Source organism: Ascaphus truei, chromosome 2 (genome assembly GCF_040206685.1).
Source record: "Ascaphus truei isolate aAscTru1 chromosome 2, aAscTru1.hap1, whole genome shotgun sequence".
In the NCBI taxonomy this organism is placed as follows: Eukaryota; Metazoa; Chordata; class Amphibia; order Anura; family Ascaphidae; genus Ascaphus; species Ascaphus truei.
In genome coordinates this window covers 4,971,206-4,992,850 of record NC_134484.1, presented here as the reverse complement: position 1 = coordinate 4,992,850, position 21,645 = coordinate 4,971,206, and the positions used below count along the sequence as shown (strand labels likewise).

Genomic DNA, 21,645 nt, shown 5'->3' with positions numbered 1-21,645 from the left:
TAGGTGGGACTGGGTCTGCGCTGGCAGGCGGGCATTCAGTTACACTGTTAGAAAGGGTGTTAGGTGGGGACTGGGCCTGCGCTGGCAGGCGGGCATTCAGTTACGTGTAAGAAAGGGTGTTAGGTGGGGACTGGGTCCTGCGCTGGCAGGCGGGCATTCAGTTACGTGTTAGAAAGGGAGTTAGGTGGGACTGGGTCTGCGCTGGCAGGCGGGCATTCAGTTACAGTGTTAGAAAGGGTGTTAGGTGGGACTGGGTCTGCGCTGGCAGGCGGGCATTCAGTTACGTGTTAGAAAGGGTGTTAGGTGGACTGGGTCTGCGCTGGCAGGCGGGCATCCAGTTACGTGTTAGAAAGGGTGTTAGGTGGGACTGGGTCTGCGCTGGCAGGCGGGCATTCAGTTTACAGTGTTAGAAAGGGTGTTAGGTGGGACTGGGCCTGCGCTGGCAGGCGGGCATTCAGTTACGTGTTAGAAAGGGAGTTAGGTGGGACCTGGGCCTGCGCTGGCAGGCGGGCAATTCAGTTACAGTGTTAGAAAGGGTGTTAGGTGGGACTGGGGCCTGCGCTGGCAGGCGGGGCATTCCAGTTACAGTGTTAGAAAGGGTGTTAGGTGGGGACTGGGTCTGCGCTTGGCAGGCGGGCATTCAGTTACAGTGTTAGAAAGGGTGTTAGGTGGGGACTGGGGCCTGCGCTTGGCAGGCGGGCATTCAGTTACGTGTTAGAAAGGGTGTTAGGTGGGACTGGGCCCTGCGCTGGCAGGCGGGCATTCAGTTACAGTGTTAGAAAGGGTGTTAGGTGGGGGACTGGGCCTGCGCTGGCAGGCGGGCATTCAGTTACGTGTTAGAAAGGGGTGTTAGGTGGGACTGGGTCTGCGGCTGGCAGGCGGGCATTCAGTTTACAGTGTTAGAAAGGGTGTTAGGTGGGACTGGGGCCTGCGCTGGCAGGCGGGCATTCAGTTACAGTGTTAGAAAGGGTGTTAGGTGGGACTGGGTCCTGCGCTGGCAGGCGGGCATTCAGTTACAGTGTTAGAAAGGGAGTTAGGTGGGGACTGGGTCTGCGCTGGCAGGCGGGCATTCAGTTACAGTGTTTAGAAAGGGTGTTAGGTGGGACTGGGGCCTGCGCTGGCAGGCGGGCATTCAGTTACCGTGTTAGAAAGGGTGTTAGGTGGGACTGGGTCCTGCGCTGGCAGGCGGGGCATTCAGTTACAGTGTTAGAAAGGGTGTTAGGTGGGACTGGGCCTGCGCTGGCAGGCGGGCATTCAGTTACCGTGTTAGAAAGGGTGTTAGGTGGGACTGGGCCTGCGCTGGGCAGGCGGGGCATTCAGTTACAGTGTTAGAAAGGGTGTTAGGTGGGACTGGGTCTGCGCTGGCAGGCGGGCATTCAGTTACAGTGTTTAGAAAGGGTGTTAGGTGGGACTGGGTCTGCGCTGGCAGGCGGGCATCCAGTTTGGTGTTAGGTGGGACTGGGTCTGCGCTGGCAGGCGGGCATCCAGTTACGTGTTAGAAAGGGTGTTAGGTGGGACTGGGCCTGCGCTGGCAGGCGGGCATTCAGTTACGTGTTAGAAAGGGTGTTAGGTGGGACTGGGCCTGCGCTGGCAGGCGGGCATTCAGTTACGTGTTAGAAAGGGTGTTAGGTGGGACTGGGCTGCGCTGGCAGGCGGGCATTCAGTTACAGTGTTAGAAAGGGTGTTAGGTGGGACTGGGCCTGCGCTGGGCAGGCGGGCATTCAGTTACCGTGTTAGAAAGGGTGTTAGGTGGGACTGGGTCTGCGCTGGCAGGCGGGCATTCAGTTACAGTGTTAGAAGGGTGTTAGGTGGGACTGGGCCTGCGCTGGCAGGCGGGCATTCAGTTACAGTGTTAGAAAGGGTGTTAGGTGGGACTGGGCCTGCGCTGGCAGGCGGGCATTCAGTTACGTGTTAGAAAGGGTGTTAGGTGGGACTGGGCCTGCGCTGGCAGGCGGGCATTCAGTTACGTGTTAGAAAGGGTGTTAGGTGGGACTGGGTCTGCGCTGGCAGGCGGGCATTCAGTTACAGTGTTAGAAAGGGTGTTAGGTGGGACTGGGTCTGCGCTGGCAGGCGGGCATTCAGTTACAGTGTTAGAAAGGGTGTTAGGTGGGACTGGGCCTGCGCTGGCAGGCGGGCATTCAGTTACAGTGTTAGAAAGGGTGTTAGGTGGGACTGGGTCCTGCGCTGGCAGGGCGGCATTCAGTTACCGTGTTAGAAAGGGTGTTAGGTGGGACTGGGTCTGCGCTGGCAGGCGGGCATTCAGTTACAGTGTTAGAAAGGGTGTTAGGTGGGACTGGGGTCTGCGCTGGCAGGCGGGCATTCAGTTACAGTGTTAGAAAGGGGTGTTAGGTGGGACTGTGTCTGCGCTGGCAGGCGGGCATTCAGTTACAGTGTTAGATAGGGTGTTAGGTGGGACTGGGTCTGCGCTGGCAGGCGGGCATTCAGTTACTAGTGTTAGAAAGGTAGTTAGGTGGGACTGGGCCTGCGCTGGCAGGCGGGCATTCAGTTACAGTGTTAGAAAGCGTGTTAGGTGGGACTGGGTCTGCGCTGGCAGGCGGGCATTCAGTTACCGTGTTAGAAAGGGGTGTTAGGTGGGACTGGGCCTGCGCTGGCAGGCGGGCATTCAGTTACGTGTTAGAAAGGGTGTTAGGTGGGACTGGCCTGCGCTGGCAGGCGGGCATTCAGTTACAGTGTTAGAAAGGGTGTTAGGTGGGACTGGGTCTGCGCTGGCAGGCGGGCATTCAGTTACGTGTTAGAAAGGGTTGTTAGGTGGGACTGGGTCTGCGCTGGCAGGCGGGCATTCAGTTACCATGTTAGAAAGGGTGTTAGGTGGGTGCCTGCGCTGGCAGGCGGGCATTCAGTTACAGTGTTAGAAAGGGTGTTAGGTGGGACTGGGCCTGCGCTGGCAGGCGGGCATTCAGTTACAGTGTTAGAAAGGGTGGTTAGGTGGGACTGGGTCCTGCGCTGGCAGGCGGCATTCAGTTACAGTGTTAGAAAGGGTGTTAGGTGGGACTGGGCCTGCGCTGGCAGGCGGGCATTCAGTTACAGTGTTAGAAAGGGTGTTAGGTGGGACTGGGCCTGCGCTGGCAGGCGGGCATTCAGTTACAGTGTTAGAAAGGGTGTTAGGTGGGACTGGGCCTGCGCTGGCAGGCGGGCATTCAGTTACAGTGTTAGAAAGGGTGTTAGGTGGGACTGGGCCTGCGCTGGCAGGCGGGCATTCAGTTACAGTGTTAGAAAGGGTGTTAGGTGGGACTGGGCCTGCGCTGGCAGGCGGGCATTCAGTTACAGTGTTAGAAAGGGTGTTAGGTGGGACTGGGCCTGCGCTGGCAGGCGGGCATTCAGTTACAGTGTTAGAAAGGGTGTTAGGTGGGACTGGGCCTGCGCTGGCAGGCGGGCATTCAGTTACAGTGTTAGAAAGGGTGTTAGGTGGGACTGGGCCTGCGCTGGCAGGCGGGCATTCAGTTACAGTGTTAGAAAGGGTGTTAGGTGGGACTGGGCCTGCGCTGGCAGGCGGGCATTCAGTTACAGTGTTAGAAAGGGTGTTAGGTGGGACTGGGCCTGCGCTGGCAGGCGGGCATTCAGTTACAGTGTTAGAAAGGGTGTTAGGTGGGACTGGGCCTGCGCTGGCAGGCGGGCATTCAGTTACAGTGTTAGAAAGGGTGTTAGGTGGGACTGGGCCTGCGCTGGCAGGCGGGCATTCAGTTACAGTGTTAGAAAGGGTGTTAGGTGGGACTGGGCCTGCGCTGGCAGGCGGGCATTCAGTTACAGTGTTAGAAAGGGTGTTAGGTGGGACTGGGCCTGCGCTGGCAGGCGGGCATTCAGTTACAGTGTTAGAAAGGGTGTTAGGTGGGACTGGGCCTGCGCTGGCAGGCGGGCATTCAGTTACGTGTTAGAAAGGGTGTTAGGTGGGACTGGGCCTGCGCTGGCAGGCGGGCATTCAGTTACAGTGTTAGAAAGGGTGTTAGGTGGGACTGGGCCTGCGCTGGCAGGCGGGCATTCAGTTACAGTGTTAGAAAGGGTGTTAGGTGGGACTGGGCCTGCGCTGGCAGGCGGGCATTCAGTTACAGTGTTAGAAAGGGTGTTAGGTGGGACTGGGCCTGCGCTGGCAGGCGGGCATTCAGTTACAGTGTTAGAAAGGGTGTTAGGTGGGACTGGGCCTGCGCTGGCAGGCGGGCATTCAGTTACAGTGTTAGAAAGGGTGTTAGGTGGGACTGGGTCTGCGCTGGCAGGCGGGCATTCAGTTACCGTGTTAGAAAGGGAGTTAGGTGGGACTGGGCCTGCGCTGGCAGGCGGGCATTCAGTTACAGTGTTAGAAAGGGTGTTAGGTGAGACTGGGCCTGCGCTGGCAGGCGGGCATTCAGTTACATGTTAGAAAGGGTGTTAGGTGGGACTGGGTCTGCGCTGGCAGGCGGGCATTCAGTTACCGTGTTAGAAAGGGAGTTAGGTGGGACTGGGTCTGCGCTGGCAGGCGGGCATTCAGTTACAGTGTTAGAAAGGGTGTTAGGTGGGACTGGGCCTGCGCTGGCAGGCGGGCATTCAGTTACAGTGTTAGAAAGGGTGTTAGGTGGGACTGGGCCTGCGCTGGCAGGCGGGCATTCAGTTACGTGTTAGAAAGGGTGTTAGGTGGGACTGGGCCTGCGCTGGCAGGCGGGCATTCAGTTACAGTGTTAGAAAGGGTGTTAGGTGGGACTGGGCCTGCGCTGGCAGGCGGGCATTCAGTTACAGTGTTAGAAAGGGTGTTAGGTGGGACTGGGCCTGCGCTGGCAGGCGGGCATTCAGTTACAGTGTTAGAAAGGGTGTTAGGTGGGACTGGGCCTGCGCTGGCAGGCGGGCATTCAGTTACAGTGTTAGAAAGGGTGTTAGGTGGGACTGGGCCTGCGCTGGCAGGCGGGCATTCAGTTACAGTGTTAGAAAGGGTGTTAGGTGGGACTGGGCCTGCGCTGGCAGGCGGGCATTCAGTTACAGTGTTAGAAAGGGTGTTAGGTGGGACTGGGCCTGCGCTGGCAGGCGGGCATTCAGTTACGTGTTAGAAAGGGTGTTAGGTGGGACTGGGCCTGCGCTGGCAGGCGGGCATTCAGTTACAGTGTTAGAAAGGGTGTTAGGTGGGACTGGGCCTGCGCTGGCAGGCGGGCATTCAGTTACAGTGTTAGAAAGGGTGTTAGGTGGGACTGGGCCTGCGCTGGCAGGCGGGCATTCAGTTACAGTGTTAGAAAGGGTGTTAGGTGGGACTGGGCCTGCGCTGGCAGGCGGGCATTCAGTTACAGTGTTAGAAAGGGTGTTAGGTGGGACTGGGCCTGCGCTGGCAGGCGGGCATTCAGTTACAGTGTTAGAAAGGGTGTTAGGTGGGACTGGGTCTGCGCTGGCAGGCGGGCATTCAGTTACCGTGTTAGAAAGGGAGTTAGGTGGGACTGGGCCTGCGCTGGCAGGCGGGCATTCAGTTACATGTTAGAAAGGGTGTTAGGTGAGACTGGGCCTGCGCTGGCAGGCGGGCATTCAGTTACATGTTAGAAAGGGTGTTAGGTGGGACTGGGTCTGCGCTGGCAGGCGGGCATTCAGTTACCGTGTTAGAAAGGGAGTTAGGTGGGACTGGGTCTGCGCTGGCAGGCGGGCATTCAGTTACAGTGTTAGAAAGGGTGTTAGGTGGGACTGGGCCTGCGCTGGCAGGCGGGCATTCAGTTACAGTGTTAGAAAGGGTGTTAGGTGGGACTGGGCCTGCGCTGGCAGGCGGGCATTCAGTTACGTGTTAGAAAGGGTGTTAGGTGGGACTGGGCCTGCGCTGGCAGGCGGGCATTCAGTTACAGTGTTAGAAAGGGTGTTAGGTGGGACTGGGCCTGCGCTGGCAGGCGGGCATTCAGTTACAGTGTTAGAAAGGGTGTTAGGTGGGACTGGGCCTGCGCTGGCAGGCGGGCATTCAGTTACAGTGTTAGAAAGGGTGTTAGGTGGGACTGGGCCTGAGCTGGCAGGCGGGCATTCAGTTACAGTGTTAGAAAGGGTGTTAGGTGGGACTGGGCCTGCGCTGGCAGGCGGGCATTCAGTTACAGTGTTAGAAAGGGTGTTAGGTGGGACTGGGTCTGCGCTGGCAGGCGGGCATTCAGTTACCGTGTTAGAAAGGGAGTTAGGTGGGACTGGGCCTGCGCTGGCAGGCGGGCATTCGGTTACATGTTAGAAAGGGTGTTAGGTGAGACTGGGCCTGCGCTGGCAGGCGGGCATTCAGTTACATGTTAGAAAGGGTGTTAGGTGGGACTGGGTCTGCGCTGGCAGGCGGGCATTCAGTTACCGTGTTAGAAAGGGAGTTAGGTGGGACTGGGCCTGCGCTGGCAGGCGGACATTCAGTTACGTGTTAGAAAGGGAGTTAGGTGGGACTGGGCCTGCGCTGGCAGGCGGGCATTCAGTTACGTGTTAGAAAGGGTGTTAGGTGGGACTGGGCCTGCGCTGGCAGGCGGGCATTCAGTTACGTGTTAGAAAGGGTGTTAGGTGGGACTGGGCCTGCGCTGGCAGGCGGACATTCAGTTACAGTGTTTGAAAGGGTGTTAGGTGGGACTGGGTCTGCGCTGGCAGGCGGGCATTCAGTTACGTGTTAGATAGGGTGTTAGGTGGGACTGGGTCTGCGCTGGCAGGCGGGCATTCAGTTACGTGTTAGAAAGGGTGTTAGGTGAGACTGGGCCTGCGCTGGCAGGCGGGCATTCAGTTACAGTGTTAGAAAGGGTGTTAGGTGGGACTGGGCCTGCGCTGGCAGGCGGGCATTCAGTTACCGTGTTAGAAAGGGTGTTAGGTGGGACTGGGCCTGCGCTGGCAGGCGGGCATTCAGTTACCGTGTTAGAAAGGGTGTTAGGTGGGACTGGGTCTGCGCTGGCAGGTGGGCATTCAGTTACAGTGTTAGAAAGGGTGTTAGGTGGGACTGGGCCTGCGCTGGCAGGTGGGCATTCAGTTACAGTGTTAGAAAGGGTGTTAGGTGGGACTGGGTCTGCGCTGGCAGGCGGGCATTCAGTTACGTGTTAGAAAGGGTGTTAGGTGGGACTGGGTCTGCGCTGGCAGGCGGGCATTCAGTTACAGTGTTAGAAAGGGTGTTAGGTGGGACTGGGCCTGCGCTGGCAGGCGGGCATTCAGTTACAGTGTTAGAAAGGGTGTTAGGTGGGACTGGGCCTGCGCTGGCAGGCGGGCATTCAGTTACAGTGTTAGAAAGGGTGTTAGGTGGGACTGGGCCTGCGCTGGCAGGCGGGCATTCAGTTACGTGTTAGAAAGGGTGTTAGGTGGGACTGGGTCTGCGCTGGCAGGCGGGCATTCAGTTACAGTGTTAGAAAGGGTGTTAGGTGGGACTGGGTCTGCGCTGGCAGGCGGGCATTCAGTTACAGTGTTAGAAAGGGTGTTAGGTGGGACTGGGCCTGCGCTGGCAGGCGGGCATTCAGTTACAGTGTTAGAAAGGGTGTTAGGTGGGACTGGGTCTGCGCTGGCAGGCGGGCATTCAGTTACCGTGTTAGAAAGGGTGTTAGGTGGGACTGGGTCTGCGCTGGCAGGTGGGCATTCAGTTACAGTGTTAGAAAGGGTGTTAGGTGGGACTGGGTCTGCGCTGGCAGGCGGGCATTCAGTTACAGTGTTAGAAAGGGTGTTAGGTGGGACTGTGTCTGCGCTGGCAGGCGGGCATTCAGTTATAGTGTTAGAAAGGTAGTTAGGTGGGACTGGGCCTGCGCTGGCAGGCGGGCATTCAGTTACAGTGTTAGAAAGGGTGTTAGGTGGGACTGGGTCTGCGCTGGCAGGCGGGCATTCAGTTACCGTGTTAGAAAGGGTGTTAGGTGGGACTGGGCCTGCGCTGGCAGGCGGGCATTCAGTTACGTGTTAGAAAGGGTGTTAGGTGGGACTGGCCTGCGCTGGCAGGCGGGCATTCAGTTACAGTGTTAGAAAGGGTGTTAGGTGGGACTGGGTCTGCGCTGGCAGGCGGGCATTCAGTTACGTGTTAGAAAGGGTGTTAGGTGGGACTGGGTCTGCGCTGGCAGGCGGGCATTCAGTTACCGTGTTAGAAAGGGTGTTAGGTGGGACTGGGCCTGCGCTGGCAGGCGGGCATTCAGTTACAGTGTTAGAAAGGGTGTTAGGTGGGACTGGGCCTGCGCTGGCAGGCGGGCATTCAGTTACAGTGTTAGAAAGGGTGTTAGGTGGGACTGGGTCTGCGCTGGCAGGCGGGCATTCAGTTACAGTGTTAGAAAGGGTGTTAGGTGGGACTGGGTCTGCGCTGGCAGGCGGGCATTCAGTTACGTGTTAGAAAGGGTGTTAGGTGGGACTGGGCCTGCGCTGGCAGGCGGGCATTCAGTTACAGTGTTAGAAAGGGTGTTAGGTGGGACTGGGCCTGCGCTGGCAGGCGGGCATTCAGTTACAGTGTTAGAAAGGGTGTTAGGTGGGACTGGGCCTGCGCTGGCAGGCGGGCATTCAGTTACAGTGTTAGAAAGGGTGTTAGGTGGGACTGGGCCTGCGCTGGCAGGCGGGCATTCAGTTACAGTGTTAGAAAGGGTGTTAGGTGGGACTGGGCCTGCGCTGGCAGGCGGGCATTCAGTTACAGTGTTAGAAAGGGTGTTAGGTGGGACTGGGCCTGCGCTGGCAGGCGGGCATTCAGTTACAGTGTTAGAAAGGGTGTTAGGTGGGACTGGGCCTGCGCTGGCAGGCGGCCATTCAGTAACGTGTTAGAAAGGGTGTTAGGTGGGACTGGGCCTGCGCTGGCAGGCGGGCATTCAGTTACAGTGTTAGAAAGGGTGTTAGGTGGGACTGGGCCTGCGCTGGCAGGCGGGCATTCAGTTACAGTGTTAGAAAGGGTGTTAGGTGGGACTGGGCCTGCGCTGGCAGGCGGGCATTCAGTTACAGTGTTAGAAAGGGTGTTAGGTGGGACTGGGCCTGCGCTGGCAGGCGGGCATTCAGTTACAGTGTTAGAAAGGGTGTTAGGTGGGACTGGGCCTGCGCTGGCAGGCGGGCATTCAGTTACAGTGTTAGAAAGGGTGTTAGGTGGGACTGGGCCTGCGCTGGCAGGCGGGCATTCAGTTACAGTGTTAGAAAGGGTGTTAGGTGGGACTGGGCCTGCGCTGGCAGGCGGGCATTCAGTTACGTGTTAGAAAGGGTGTTAGGTGGGACTGGGCCTGCGCTGGCAGGCGGGCATTCAGTTACAGTGTTAGAAAGGGTGTTAGGTGGGACTGGGCCTGCGCTGGCAGGCGGGCATTCAGTTACAGTGTTAGAAAGGGTGTTAGGTGGGACTGGGCCTGCGCTGGCAGGCGGGCATTCAGTTACAGTGTTAGAAAGGGTGTTAGGTGGGACTGGGCCTGCGCTGGCAGGCGGGCATTCAGTTACAGTGTTAGAAAGGGTGTTAGGTGGGACTGGGCCTGCGCTGGCAGGCGGGCATTCAGTTACAGTGTTAGAAAGGGTGTTAGGTGGGACTGGGTCTGCGCTGGCAGGCGGGCATTCAGTTACCGTGTTAGAAAGGGAGTTAGGTGGGACTGGGCCTGCGCTGGCAGGCGGGCATTCAGTTACATGTTAGAAAGGGTGTTAGGTGAGACTGGGCCTGCGCTGGCAGGCGGGCATTCAGTTACATGTTAGAAAGGGTGTTAGGTGGGACTGGGTCTGCGCTGGCAGGCGGGCATTCAGTTACCGTGTTAGAAAGGGAGTTAGGTGGGACTGGGTCTGCGCTGGCAGGCGGGCATTCAGTTACAGTGTTAGAAAGGGTGTTAGGTGGGACTGGGCCTGCGCTGGCAGGCGGGCATTCAGTTACAGTGTTAGAAAGGGTGTTAGGTGGGACTGGGCCTGCGCTGGCAGGCGGGCATTCAGTTACGTGTTAGAAAGGGTGTTAGGTGGGACTGGGCCTGCGCTGGCAGGCGGGCATTCAGTTACAGTGTTAGAAAGGGTGTTAGGTGGGACTGGGCCTGCGCTGGCAGGCGGGCATTCAGTTACAGTGTTAGAAAGGGTGTTAGGTGGGACTGGGCCTGCGCTGGCAGGCGGGCATTCAGTTACAGTGTTAGAAAGGGTGTTAGGTGGGACTGGGCCTGCGCTGGCAGGCGGGCATTCAGTTACAGTGTTAGAAAGGGTGTTAGGTGGGACTGGGCCTGCGCTGGCAGGCGGGCATTCAGTTACAGTGTTAGAAAGGGTGTTAGGTGGGACTGGGCCTGCGCTGGCAGGCGGGCATTCAGTTACAGTGTTAGAAAGGGTGTTAGGTGGGACTGGGCCTGCGCTGGCAGGCGGGCATTCAGTTACGTGTTAGAAAGGGTGTTAGGTGGGACTGGGCCTGCGCTGGCAGGCGGGCATTCAGTTACAGTGTTAGAAAGGGTGTTAGGTGGGACTGGGCCTGCGCTGGCAGGCGGGCATTCAGTTACAGTGTTAGAAAGGGTGTTAGGTGGGACTGGGCCTGCGCTGGCAGGCGGGCATTCAGTTACAGTGTTAGAAAGGGTGTTAGGTGGGACTGGGCCTGCGCTGGCAGGCGGGCATTCAGTTACAGTGTTAGAAAGGGTGTTAGGTGGGACTGGGCCTGCGCTGGCAGGCGGGCATTCAGTTACAGTGTTAGAAAGGGTGTTAGGTGGGACTGGGTCTGCGCTGGCAGGCGGGCATTCAGTTACCGTGTTAGAAAGGGAGTTAGGTGGGACTGGGCCTGCGCTGGCAGGCGGGCATTCAGTTACATGTTAGAAAGGGTGTTAGGTGAGACTGGGCCTGCGCTGGCAGGCGGGCATTCAGTTACATGTTAGAAAGGGTGTTAGGTGGGACTGGGTCTGCGCTGGCAGGCGGGCATTCAGTTACCGTGTTAGAAAGGGAGTTAGGTGGGACTGGGTCTGCGCTGGCAGGCGGGCATTCAGTTACAGTGTTAGAAAGGGTGTTAGGTGGGACTGGGCCTGCGCTGGCAGGCGGGCATTCAGTAACAGTGTTAGAAAGGGTGTTAGGTGGGACTGGGCCTGCGCTGGCAGGCGGGCATTCAGTTACGTGTTAGAAAGGGTGTTAGGTGGGACTGGGCCTGCGCTGGCAGGCGGGCATTCAGTTACAGTGTTAGAAAGGGTGTTAGGTGGGACTGGGCCTGCGCTGGCAGGCGGGCATTCAGTTACAGTGTTAGAAAGGGTGTTAGGTGGGACTGGGCCTGCGCTGGCAGGCGGGCATTCAGTTACAGTGTTAGAAAGGGTGTTAGGTGGGACTGGGCCTGCGCTGGCAGGCGGGCATTCAGTTACAGTGTTAGAAAGGGTGTTAGGTGGGACTGGGCCTGCGCTGGCAGGCGGGCATTCAGTTACAGTGTTAGAAAGGGTGTTAGGTGGGACTGGGTCTGCGCTGGCAGGCGGGCATTCAGTTACCGTGTTAGAAAGGGAGTTAGGTGGGACTGGGCCTGCGCTGGCAGGCGGGCATTCAGTTACATGTTAGAAAGGGTGTTAGGTGAGACTGGGCCTGCGCTGGCAGGCGGGCATTCAGTTACATGTTAGAAAGGGTGTTAGGTGGGACTGGGTCTGCGCTGGCAGGCGGGCATTCAGTTACCGTGTTAGAAAGGGAGTTAGGTGGGACTGGGCCTGCGCTGGCAGGCGGACATTCAGTTACGTGTTAGAAAGGGAGTTAGGTGGGACTGGGCCTGCGCTGGCAGGCGGGCATTCAGTTACGTGTTAGAAAGGGTGTTAGGTGGGACTGGGCCTGCGCTGGCAGGCGGGCATTCAGTTACGTGTTAGAAAGGGTGTTAGGTGGGACTGGGCCTGCGCTGGCAGGCGGACATTCAGTTACAGTGTTAGAAAGGGTGTTAGGTGGGACTGGGTCTGCGCTGGCAGGCGGGCATTCAGTTACGTGTTAGATAGGGTGTTAGGTGGGACTGGGTCTGCGCTGGCAGGCGGGCATTCAGTTACGTGTTAGAAAGGGTGTTAGGTGAGACTGGGCCTGCGCTGGCAGGCGGGCATTCAGTTACAGTGTTAGAAAGGGTGTTAGGTGGGACTGGGCCTGCGCTGGCAGGCGGGCATTCAGTTACCGTGTTAGAAAGGGTGTTAGGTGGGACTGGGCCTGCGCTGGCAGGCGGGCATTCAGTTACCGTGTTAGAAAGGGTGTTAGGTGGGACTGGGTCTGCGCTGGCAGGTGGGCATTCAGTTACAGTGTTAGAAAGGGTGTTAGGTGGGACTGGGCCTGCGCTGGCAGGTGGGCATTCAGTTACAGTGTTAGAAAGGGTGTTAGGTGGGACTGGGTCTGCGCTGGCAGGCGGGCATTCAGTTACGTGTTAGAAAGGGTGTTAGGTGGGACTGGGTCTGCGCTGGCAGGCGGGCATTCAGTTACAGTGTTAGAAAGGGTGTTAGGTGGGACTGGGTCTGCGCTGGCAGGCGGGCATTCAGTTACATGTTAGAAAGGGTGTTAGGTGGGACTGGGCCTGCGCTGGCAGGCGGGCATTCAGTTACGTGTTAGAAAGGGTGTTAGGTGGGACTGGGTCTGCGCTGGCAGGTGGGCATTCAGTTACAGTGTTAGAAAGGGTGTTAGGTGGGACTGGGCCTGCGCTGGCAGGCGGGCATTCAGTTACGTGTTAGAAAGGGTGTTAGGTGGGACTGGGTCTGCGCTGGCAGGCGGGCATTCAGTTACGTGTTAGAAAGGGAGTTAGGTGGGACTGGGCCTGCGCTGGCAGGCGGGCATTCAGTTACGTGTTAGAAAGGGTGTTAGGTGGGACTGGGTCTGCGCTGGCAGGCGGGCATTCAGTTACACTGTTAGAAAGGGTGTTAGGTGGGACTGGGCCTGCGCTGGCAGGCGGGCATTCAGTTACGTGTTAGAAAGGGTGTTAGGTGTTACTGGGTCTGCGCTGGCAGGCGGGCATTCAGTTACGTGTTAGAAAGGGAGTTAGGTGGGACTGGGTCTGCGCTGGCAGGCGGGCATTCAGTTACAGTGTTAGAAAGGGTGTTAGGTGGGACTGGGTCTGCGCTGGCAGGCGGGCATTCAGTTACGTGTTAGAAAGGGTGTTAGGTGGGACTGGGTCTGCGCTGGCAGGCGGGCATCCAGTTACGTGTTAGAAAGGGTGTTAGGTGGGACTGGGTCTGCGCTGGCAGGCGGGCATTCAGTTACAGTGTTAGAAAGGGTGTTAGGTGGGACTGGGCCTGCGCTGGCAGGCGGGCATTCAGTTACGTGTTAGAAAGGGAGTTAGGTGGGACTGGGCCTGCGCTGGCAGGTGGGCATTCAGTTACAGTGTTAGAAAGGGTGTTAGGTGGGACTGGGCCTGCGCTGGCAGGCGGGCATTCAGTTACAGTGTTAGAAAGGGTGTTAGGTGGGACTGGGTCTGCGCTGGCAGGCGGGCATTCAGTTACAGTGTTAGAAAGGGTGTTAGGTGGGACTGGGTCTGCGCTGGCAGGCGGGCATTCAGTTACCGTGTTAGAAAGGGTGTTAGGTGGGACTGGGTCTGCGCTGGCAGGTGGGCATTCAGTTACAGTGTTAGAAAGGGTGTTAGGTGGGACTGGGTCTGCGCTGGCAGGCGGGCATTCAGTTACGTGTTAGAAAGGGTGTTAGGTGGGACTGGGTCTGCGCTGGCAGGCGGGCATTCAGTTACAGTGTTAGAAAGGGTGTTAGGTGGGACTGGGTCTGCGCTGGCAGGTGGGCATTCAGTTACAGTGTTAGAAAGGGTGTTAGGTGGGACTGGGTCTGCGCTGGCAGGCGGGCATTCAGTTACGTGTTAGAAAGGGTGTTAGGTGGGACTGGGTCTGCGCTGGCAGGCGGGCATTCAGTTACGTGTTAGAAAGGGAGTTAGGTGGGACTGGGCCTGCGCTAGCAGGCGGGCATTCAGTTACGTGTTAGAAAGGGTGTTAGGTGGGACTGGGTCTGCGCTGGCAGGCGGGCATTCAGTTACGTGTTAGAAAGGGAGTTAGGTGGGACTGGGTCTGCGCTGGCAGGCGGGCATTCAGTTACACTGTTAGAAAGGGTGTTAGGTGGGACTGGGCCTGCGCTGGCAGGCGGGCATTCAGTTACGTGTTAGAAAGGGTGTTAGGTGGGACTGGGTCTGTGCTGGCAGGCGGGCATTCAGTTACGTGTTAGAAAGGGAGTTAGGTGGGACTGGGTCTGCGCTGGCAGGCGGGCATTCAGTTACAGTGTTAGAAAGGGTGTTAGGTGGGACTGGGTCTGCGCTGGCAGGCGGGCATTCAGTTACGTGTTAGAAAGGGTGTTAGGTGGGACTGGGTCTGCGCTGGCAGGCGGGCATCCAGTTACGTGTTAGAAAGGGTGTTAGGTGGGACTGGGTCTGCGCTGGCAGGCGGGCATTCAGTTACAGTGTTAGAAAGGGTGTTAGGTGGGACTGGGCCTGCGCTGGCAGGCGGGCATTCAGTTACGTGTTAGAAAGGGAGTTAGGTGGGACTGGGCCTGCGCTGGCAGGCGGGCATTCAGTTACAGTGTTAGAAAGGGTGTTAGGTGGGACTGGGCCTGCGCTGGCAGGCGGGCATTCAGTTACAGTACAGTGTTAGAAAGGGTGTTAGGTGGGACTGGGTCTGCGCTGGCAGGCGGGCATTCAGTTACAGTGTTAGAAAGGGTGTTAGGTGGGACTGGGCCTGCGCTGGCAGGCGGGCATTCAGTTACGTGTTAGAAAGGGTGTTAGGTGGGACTGGGCCTGCGCTGGCAGGCGGGCATTCAGTTACAGTGTTAGAAAGGGTGTTAGGTGGGACTGGGCCTGCGCTGGCAGGCGGGCATTCAGTTACGTGTTAGAAAGGGTGTTAGGTGGGACTGGGTCTGCGCTGGCAGGCGGGCATTCAGTTACAGTGTTAGAAAGGGTGTTAGGTGGGACTGGGCCTGCGCTGGCAGGCGGGCATTCAGTTACAGTGTTAGAAAGGGTGTTAGGTGGGACTGGGTCTGCGCTGGCAGGCGGGCATTCAGTTACAGTGTTAGAAAGGGAGTTAGGTGGGACTGGGTCTGCGCTGGCAGGCGGGCATTCAGTTACGTGTTAGAAAGGGTGTTAGGTGGGACTGGGCCTGCGCTGGCAGGCGGGCATTCAGTTACAGTGTTAGAAAGGGTGTTAGGTGGGACTGGGCCTGCGCTGGCAGGCGGGCATTCAGTTACCGTGTTAGAAAGGGTGTTAGGTGGGACTGGGTCTGCGCTGGCAGGCGGGCATTCAGTTACAGTGTTAGAAAGGGTGTTAGGTGGGACTGGGCCTGCGCTGGCAGGCGGGCATTCAGTTACCGTGTTAGAAAGGGTGTTAGGTGGGACTGGGCCTGCGCTGGCAGGCGGGCATTCAGTTACAGTGTTAGAAAGGGTGTTAGGTGGGACTGGGTCTGCGCTGGCAGGCGGGCATTCAGTTACAGTGTTAGAAAGGGTGTTAGGTGGGACTGGGTCTGCGCTGGCAGGCGGGCATCCAGTTACGTGTTAGAAAGGGTGTTAGGTGGGACTGGGCCTGCGCTGGCAGGCGGGCATTCAGTTACGTGTTAGAAAGGGTGTTAGGTGGGACTGGGCCTGCGCTGGCAGGCGGGCATTCAGTTACGTGTTAGAAAGGGTGTTAGGTGGGACTGGGCCTGCGCTGGCAGGCGGGCATTCAGTTACAGTGTTAGAAAGGGTGTTAGGTGGGACTGGGCCTGCGCTGGCAGGCGGGCATTCAGTTACCGTGTTAGAAAGGGTGTTAGGTGGGACTGGGTCTGCGCTGGCAGGCGGGCATTCAGTTACAGTGTTAGAAAGGGTGTTAGGTGGGACTGGGCCTGCGCTGGCAGGCGGGCATTCAGTTACAGTGTTAGAAAGGGTGTTAGGTGGGACTGGGCCTGCGCTGGCAGGCGGGCATTCAGTTACGTGTTAGAAAGGGTGTTAGGTGGGACTGGGCCTGCGCTGGCAGGCGGGCATTCAGTTACGTGTTAGAAAGGGTGTTAGGTGGGACTGGGTCTGCGCTGGCAGGCGGGCATTCAGTTACAGTGTTAGAAAGGGTGTTAGGTGGGACTGGGTCTGCGCTGGCAGGCGGGCATTCAGTTACAGTGTTAGAAAGGGTGTTAGGTGGGACTGGGCCTGCGCTGGCAGGCGGGCATTCAGTTACAGTGTTAGAAAGGGTGTTAGGTGGGACTGGGTCTGCGCTGGCAGGCGGGCATTCAGTTACCGTGTTAGAAAGGGTGTTAGGTGGGACTGGGTCTGCGCTGGCAGGTGGGCATTCAGTTACAGTGTTAGAAAGGGTGTTAGGTGGGACTGGGTCTGCGCTGGCAGGCGGGCATTCAGTTACAGTGTTAGAAAGGGTGTTAGGTGGGACTGTGTCTGCGCTGGCAGGCGGGCATTCAGTTATAGTGTTAGAAAGGTAGTTAGGTGGGACTGGGCCTGCGCTGGCAGGCGGGCATTCAGTTACAGTGTTAGAAAGGGTGTTAGGTGGGACTGGGTCTGCGCTGGCAGGCGGGCATTCAGTTACCGTGTTAGAAAGGGTGTTAGGTGGGACTGGGCCTGCGCTGGCAGGCGGGCATTCAGTTACGTGTTAGAAAGGGTGTTAGGTGGGACTGGCCTGCGCTGGCAGGCGGGCATTCAGTTACAGTGTTAGAAAGGGTGTTAGGTGGGACTGGGTCTGCGCTGGCAGGCGGGCATTCAGTTACGTGTTAGAAAGGGTGTTAGGTGGGACTGGGTCTGCGCTGGCAGGCGGGCATTCAGTTACCGTGTTAGAAAGGGTGTTAGGTGGGACTGGGCCTGCGCTGGCAGGCGGGCATTCAGTTACAGTGTTAGAAAGGGTGTTAGGTGGGACTGGGTCTGCGCTGGCAGGCGGGCATTCAGTTACAGTGTTAGAAAGGGAGTTAGGTGGGACTGGGTCTGCGCTGGCAGGCGGGCATTCAGTTACAGTGTTAGAAAGGGTGTTAGGTGGGACTGGGTCTGCGCTGGCAGGCGGGCATTCAGTTACAGTGTTAGAAAGGGTGTTAGGTGGGACTGGGTCTGCGCTGGCAGGCGGGCATTCAGTTACAGTGTTAGAAAGGGTGTTAGGTGGGACTGGGTCTGCGCTGGCAGGCGGGCATCCAGTTACGTGTTAGAAAGGGTGTTAGGTGGGACTGGGCCTGCGCTGGCAGGCGGGCATTCAGTTACGTGTTAGAAAGGGTGTTAGGTGGGACTGGGCCTGCGCTGGCAGGCGGGCATTCAGTTACGTGTTAGAAAGGGTGTTAGGTGGGACTGGGCCTGCGCTGGCAGGCGGGCATTCAGTTACAGTGTTAGAAAGGGTGTTAGGTGGGACTGGGCCTGCGCTGGCAGGCGGGCATTCAGTTACCGTGTTAGAAAGGGTGTTAGGTGGGACTGGGTCTGCGCTGGCAGGCGGGCATTCAGTTACAGTGTTAGAAAGGGTGTTAGGTGGGACTGGGCCTGCGCTGGCAGGCGGGCATTCAGTTACAGTGTTAGAAAGGGTGTTAGGTGGGACTGGGCCTGCGCTGGCAGGCGGGCATTCAGTTACGTGTTAGAAAGGGTGTTAGGTGGGACTGGGCCTGCGCTGGCAGGCGGGCATTCAGTTACGTGTTAGAAAGGGTGTTAGGTGGGACTGGGTCTGCGCTGGCAGGCGGGCATTCAGTTACAGTGTTAGAAAGGGTGTTAGGTTGGACTGGGTCTGCGCTGGCAGGCGGGCATTCAGTTACAGTGTTAGAAAGGGTGTTAGGTGGGACTGGGTCTGCGCTGGCAGGCGGGCATCCAGTTACGTGTTAGAAAGGGTGTTAGGTGGGACTGGGTCTGCGCTGGCAGGCGGGCATTCAGTTACAGTGTTAGAAAGGGTGTTAGGTGGGACTGGGCCTGCGCTGGCAGGCGGGCATTCAGTTACGTGTTAGAAAGGGAGTTAGGTGGGACTGGGCCTGCGCTGGCAGGCGGGCATTCAGTTACAGTGTTAGAAAGGGTGTTAGGTGGGACTGGGCCTGCGCTGGCAGGCGGGCATTCAGTTACAGTGTTAGAAAGGGTGTTAGGTGGGACTGGGTCTGCGCTGGCAGGCGGGCATTCAGTTACAGTGTTAGAAAGGGTGTTAGGTGGGACTGGGCCTGCGCTGGCAGGCGGGCATTCAGTTACGTGTTAGAAAGGGTGTTAGGTGGGACTGGGCCTGTGCTGGCAGGCGGGCATTCAGTTACAGTGTTAGAAAGGGTGTTAGGTGGGACTGGGCCTGCGCTGGCAGGCGGGCATTCAGTTACGTGTTAGAAAGGGTGTTAGGTGGGACTGGGTCTGCGCTGGCAGGCGGGCATTCAGTTACAGTGTTAGAAAGGGTGTTAGGTGGGACTGGGCCTGCGCTGGCAGGCGGGCATTCAGTTACAGTGTTAGAAAGGGTGTTAGGTGGGACTGGGTCTGCGCTGGCAGGCGGGCATTCAGTTACAGTGTTAGAAAGGGAGTTAGGTGGGACTGGGTCTGCGCTGGCAGGCGGGCATTCAGTTACGTGTTAGAAAGGGTGTTAGGTGGGACTGGGCCTGCGCTGGCAGGCGGGCATTCAGTTACAGTGTTAGAAAGGGTGTTAGGTGGGACTGGGCCTGCGCTGGCAGGCGGGCATTCAGTTACCGTGTTAGAAAGGGTGTTAGGTGGGACTGGGTCTGCGCTGGCAGGCGGGCATTCAGTTACAGTGTTAGAAAGGGTGTTAGGTGGGACTGGGCCTGCGCTGGCAGGCGGGCATTCAGTTACCGTGTTAGAAAGGGTGTTAGGTGGGACTGGGCCTGCGCTGGCAGGCGGGCATTCAGTTACAGTGTTAGAAAGGGTGTTAGGTGGGACTGGGTCTGCGCTGGCAGGCGGGCATTCAGTTACAGTGTTAGAAAGGGTGTTAGGTGGGACTGGGTCTGCGCTGGCAGGCGGGCATCCAGTTACGTGTTAGAAAGGGTGTTAGGTGGGACTGGGCCTGCGCTGGCAGGCGGGCATTCAGTTACGTGTTAGAAAGGGTGTTAGGTGGGACTGGGCCTGCGCTGGCAGGCGGGCATTCAGTTACGTGTTAGAAAGGGTGTTAGGTGGGACTGGGCCTGCGCTGGCAGGCGGGCATTCAGTTACAGTGTTAGAAAGGGTGTTAGGTGGGACTGGGCCTGCGCTGGCAGGCGGGCATTCAGTTACCGTGTTAGAAAGGGTGTTAGGTGGGACTGGGTCTGCGCTGGCAGGCGGGCATTCAGTTACAGTGTTAGAAAGGGTGTTAGGTGGGACTGGGCCTGCGCTGGCAGGCGGGCATTCAGTTACAGTGTTAGAAAGGGTGTTAGGTGGGACTGGGCCTGCGCTGGCAGGCGGGCATTCAGTTACGTGTTAGAAAGGGTGTTAGGTGGGACTGGGCCTGCGCTGGCAGGCGGGCATTCAGTTACGTGTTAGAAAGGGTGTTAGGTGGGACTGGGTCTGCGCTGGCAGGCGGGCATTCAGTTACAGTGTTAGAAAGGGTGTTAGGTGGGACTGGGTCTGCGCTGGCAGGCGGGCATTCAGTTACAGTGTTAGAAAGGGTGTTAGGTGGGACTGGGCCTGCGCTGGCAGGCGGGCATTCAGTTACAGTGTTAGAAAGGGTGTTAGGTGGGACTGGGTCTGCGCTGGCAGGCGGGCATTCAGTTACCGTGTTAGAAAGGGTGTTAGGTGGGACTGGGTCTGCGCTGGCAGGTGGGCATTCAGTTACAGTGTTAGAAAGGGTGTTAGGTGGGACTGGGTCTGCGCTGGCAGGCGGGCATTCAGTTACAGTGTTAGAAAGGGTGTTAGGTGGGACTGTGTCTGCGCTGGCAGGCGGGCATTCAGTTATAGTGTTAGAAAGGGTGTTAGGTGGGACTGGGTCTGCGCTGGCAGGCGGGCATTCAGTTACCGTGTTAGAAAGGGTGTTAGGTGGGACTGGGTCTGCGCTGGCAGGCGGGCATTCAGTTACGTGTTAGAAAGGGTGTTAGGTGGGACTGGCCTGCGCTGGCAGGCGGGCATTCAGTTACAGTGTTAGCAAGGGTGTTAGGTGGGACTGGGTCTGCGCTGGCAGGCGGGCATTCAGTTACGTGTTAGAAAGGGTGTTAGGTGGGACTGGGTCTGCGCTGGCAGGCGGGCATTCAGTTACCGTGTTAGAAAGGGTGTTAGGTGGGACTGGGCCTGCGCTGGCAGGCGGGCATTCAGTTACAGTGTTAGAAAGGGTGTTAGGTGGGACTGGGTCTGCGCTGGCAGGCGGGCATTCAGTTACAGTGTTAGAAAGGGAGTTAGGTGGGACTGGGTCTGCGCTGGCAGGCGGGCATTCAGTTACAGTGTTAGAAAGGGTGTTAGGTGGGACTGGGTCTGCGCTGGCAGGCGGGCATTCAGTTACAGTGTTAGAAAGGGTGTTAGGTGGGACTGGGTCTGCGCTGGCAGGCGGGCATTCAGTTACGTGTTAGAAAGGGTGTTAGGTGGGACTGGGCCTGGGCTGGCAGGCGGGCATTCAGTTACAGTGTTAGAAAGGGTGTTAGGTGGGACTGGGTCTGCGCTGGCAGGCGGGCATTCAGTTACCGTGTTAGAAAGGGTGTTAGGTGGGACTGGGTCTGCGCTGGCAGGCGGGCATTCAGTTACAGTGTTAGAAAGGGTGTTAGGTGGGACTGGGTCTGCGCTGGCAGGCGGGCATTCAGTTACAGTGTTAGAAAGGGTGTTAGGTGGGACTGGGTCTGCGCTGGCAGGCGGGCATTCAGTTACAGTGTTAGAAAGGGTGTTAGGTGGGACTGGCCTGCGCTGGCAGGCGGGCATTCAGTTACAGTGTTAGAAAGGGTGTTAGGTGGGACTGGGCTTGCGCTGGCAGGCGGACATTCAGTTACAGTGTTAGAAAGGGTGTTAGGTGGGACTGGGTCTGCGCTGGCAGGCGGGCATTCAGTTAAGTGTTAGAAAGGGTGTTAGGTGGGACTGGGCCTGCGCTGGCAGGCGGGCATTCAGTTACGTGTTAGAAAGGGTGTTAGGTGGGACTGGGTCTGCGCTGGCAGGCGGGCATTCAGTTACCGTGTTAGAAAGGGTGTTAGGTGGGACTGGGCCTGCGCTGGCAGGCGGGCATTCAGGTACGTGTTAGAAAGGGTGTTAGGTGGGACTGGCCTGCGCTGGCAGGCGGGCATTCAGTTACAGTGTTAGAAAGGGTGTTAGGTGGGACTGGGTCTGCGCTGGCAGGCGGGCATTCAGTTACGTGTTAGAAAGGGTGTTAGGTGGGACTGGGTCTGCGCTGGCAGGCGGGCATTCAGTTACCGTGTTAGAAAGGGTGTTAGGTGGGACTGGGCCTGCGCTGGCAGGCGGGCATTCAGTTACAGTGTTAGAAAGGGTGTTAGGTGGGACTGGGTCTGCGCTGGCAGGCGGGCATTCAGTTACAGTGTTAGAAAGGGAGTTAGGTGGGACTGGGTCTGCGCTGGCAGGCGGGCATTCAGTTACAGTGTTAGAAAGGGTGTTAGGTTGGACTGGGTCTGCGCTGGCAGGCGGGCATTCAGTTACAGTGTTAGAAAGGGTGTTAGGTGGGACTGGGTCTGCGCTGGCAGGCGGGCATTCAGTTACGTGTTAGAAAGGGTGTTAGGTGGGACTGGGCCTGGGCTGGCAGGCGGGCATTCAGTTACAGTGTTAGAAAGGGTGTTAGGTGGGACTGGGTCTGCGCTGGCAGGCGGGCATTCAGTTACCGTGTTAGAAAGGGTGTTAGGTGGGACTGGGTCTGCGCTGGCAGGCGGGCATTCAGTTACAGTGTTAGAAAGGGTGTTAGGTGGGACTGGGTCTGCGCTGGCAGGCGGGCATTCAGTTACAGTGTTAGAAAGGGTGTTAGGTGGGACTGGGTCTGCGCTGGCAGGCGGGCATTCAGTTACAGTGTTAGAAAGGGTGTTAGGTGGGACT

The 21,645-nt window shown here is 57.9% G+C and overlaps 1 protein-coding gene across 1 annotated transcript in view; it reads right to left on the bottom strand.

Annotated features, from left to right (window-relative positions):
• The window catches only part of LOC142474501 (protein scribble homolog), a 217,753-nt gene that overhangs the window by 162,556 nt on the left and 33,552 nt on the right, over nt 1-21,645 (bottom strand). The window lies entirely within an intron of this gene.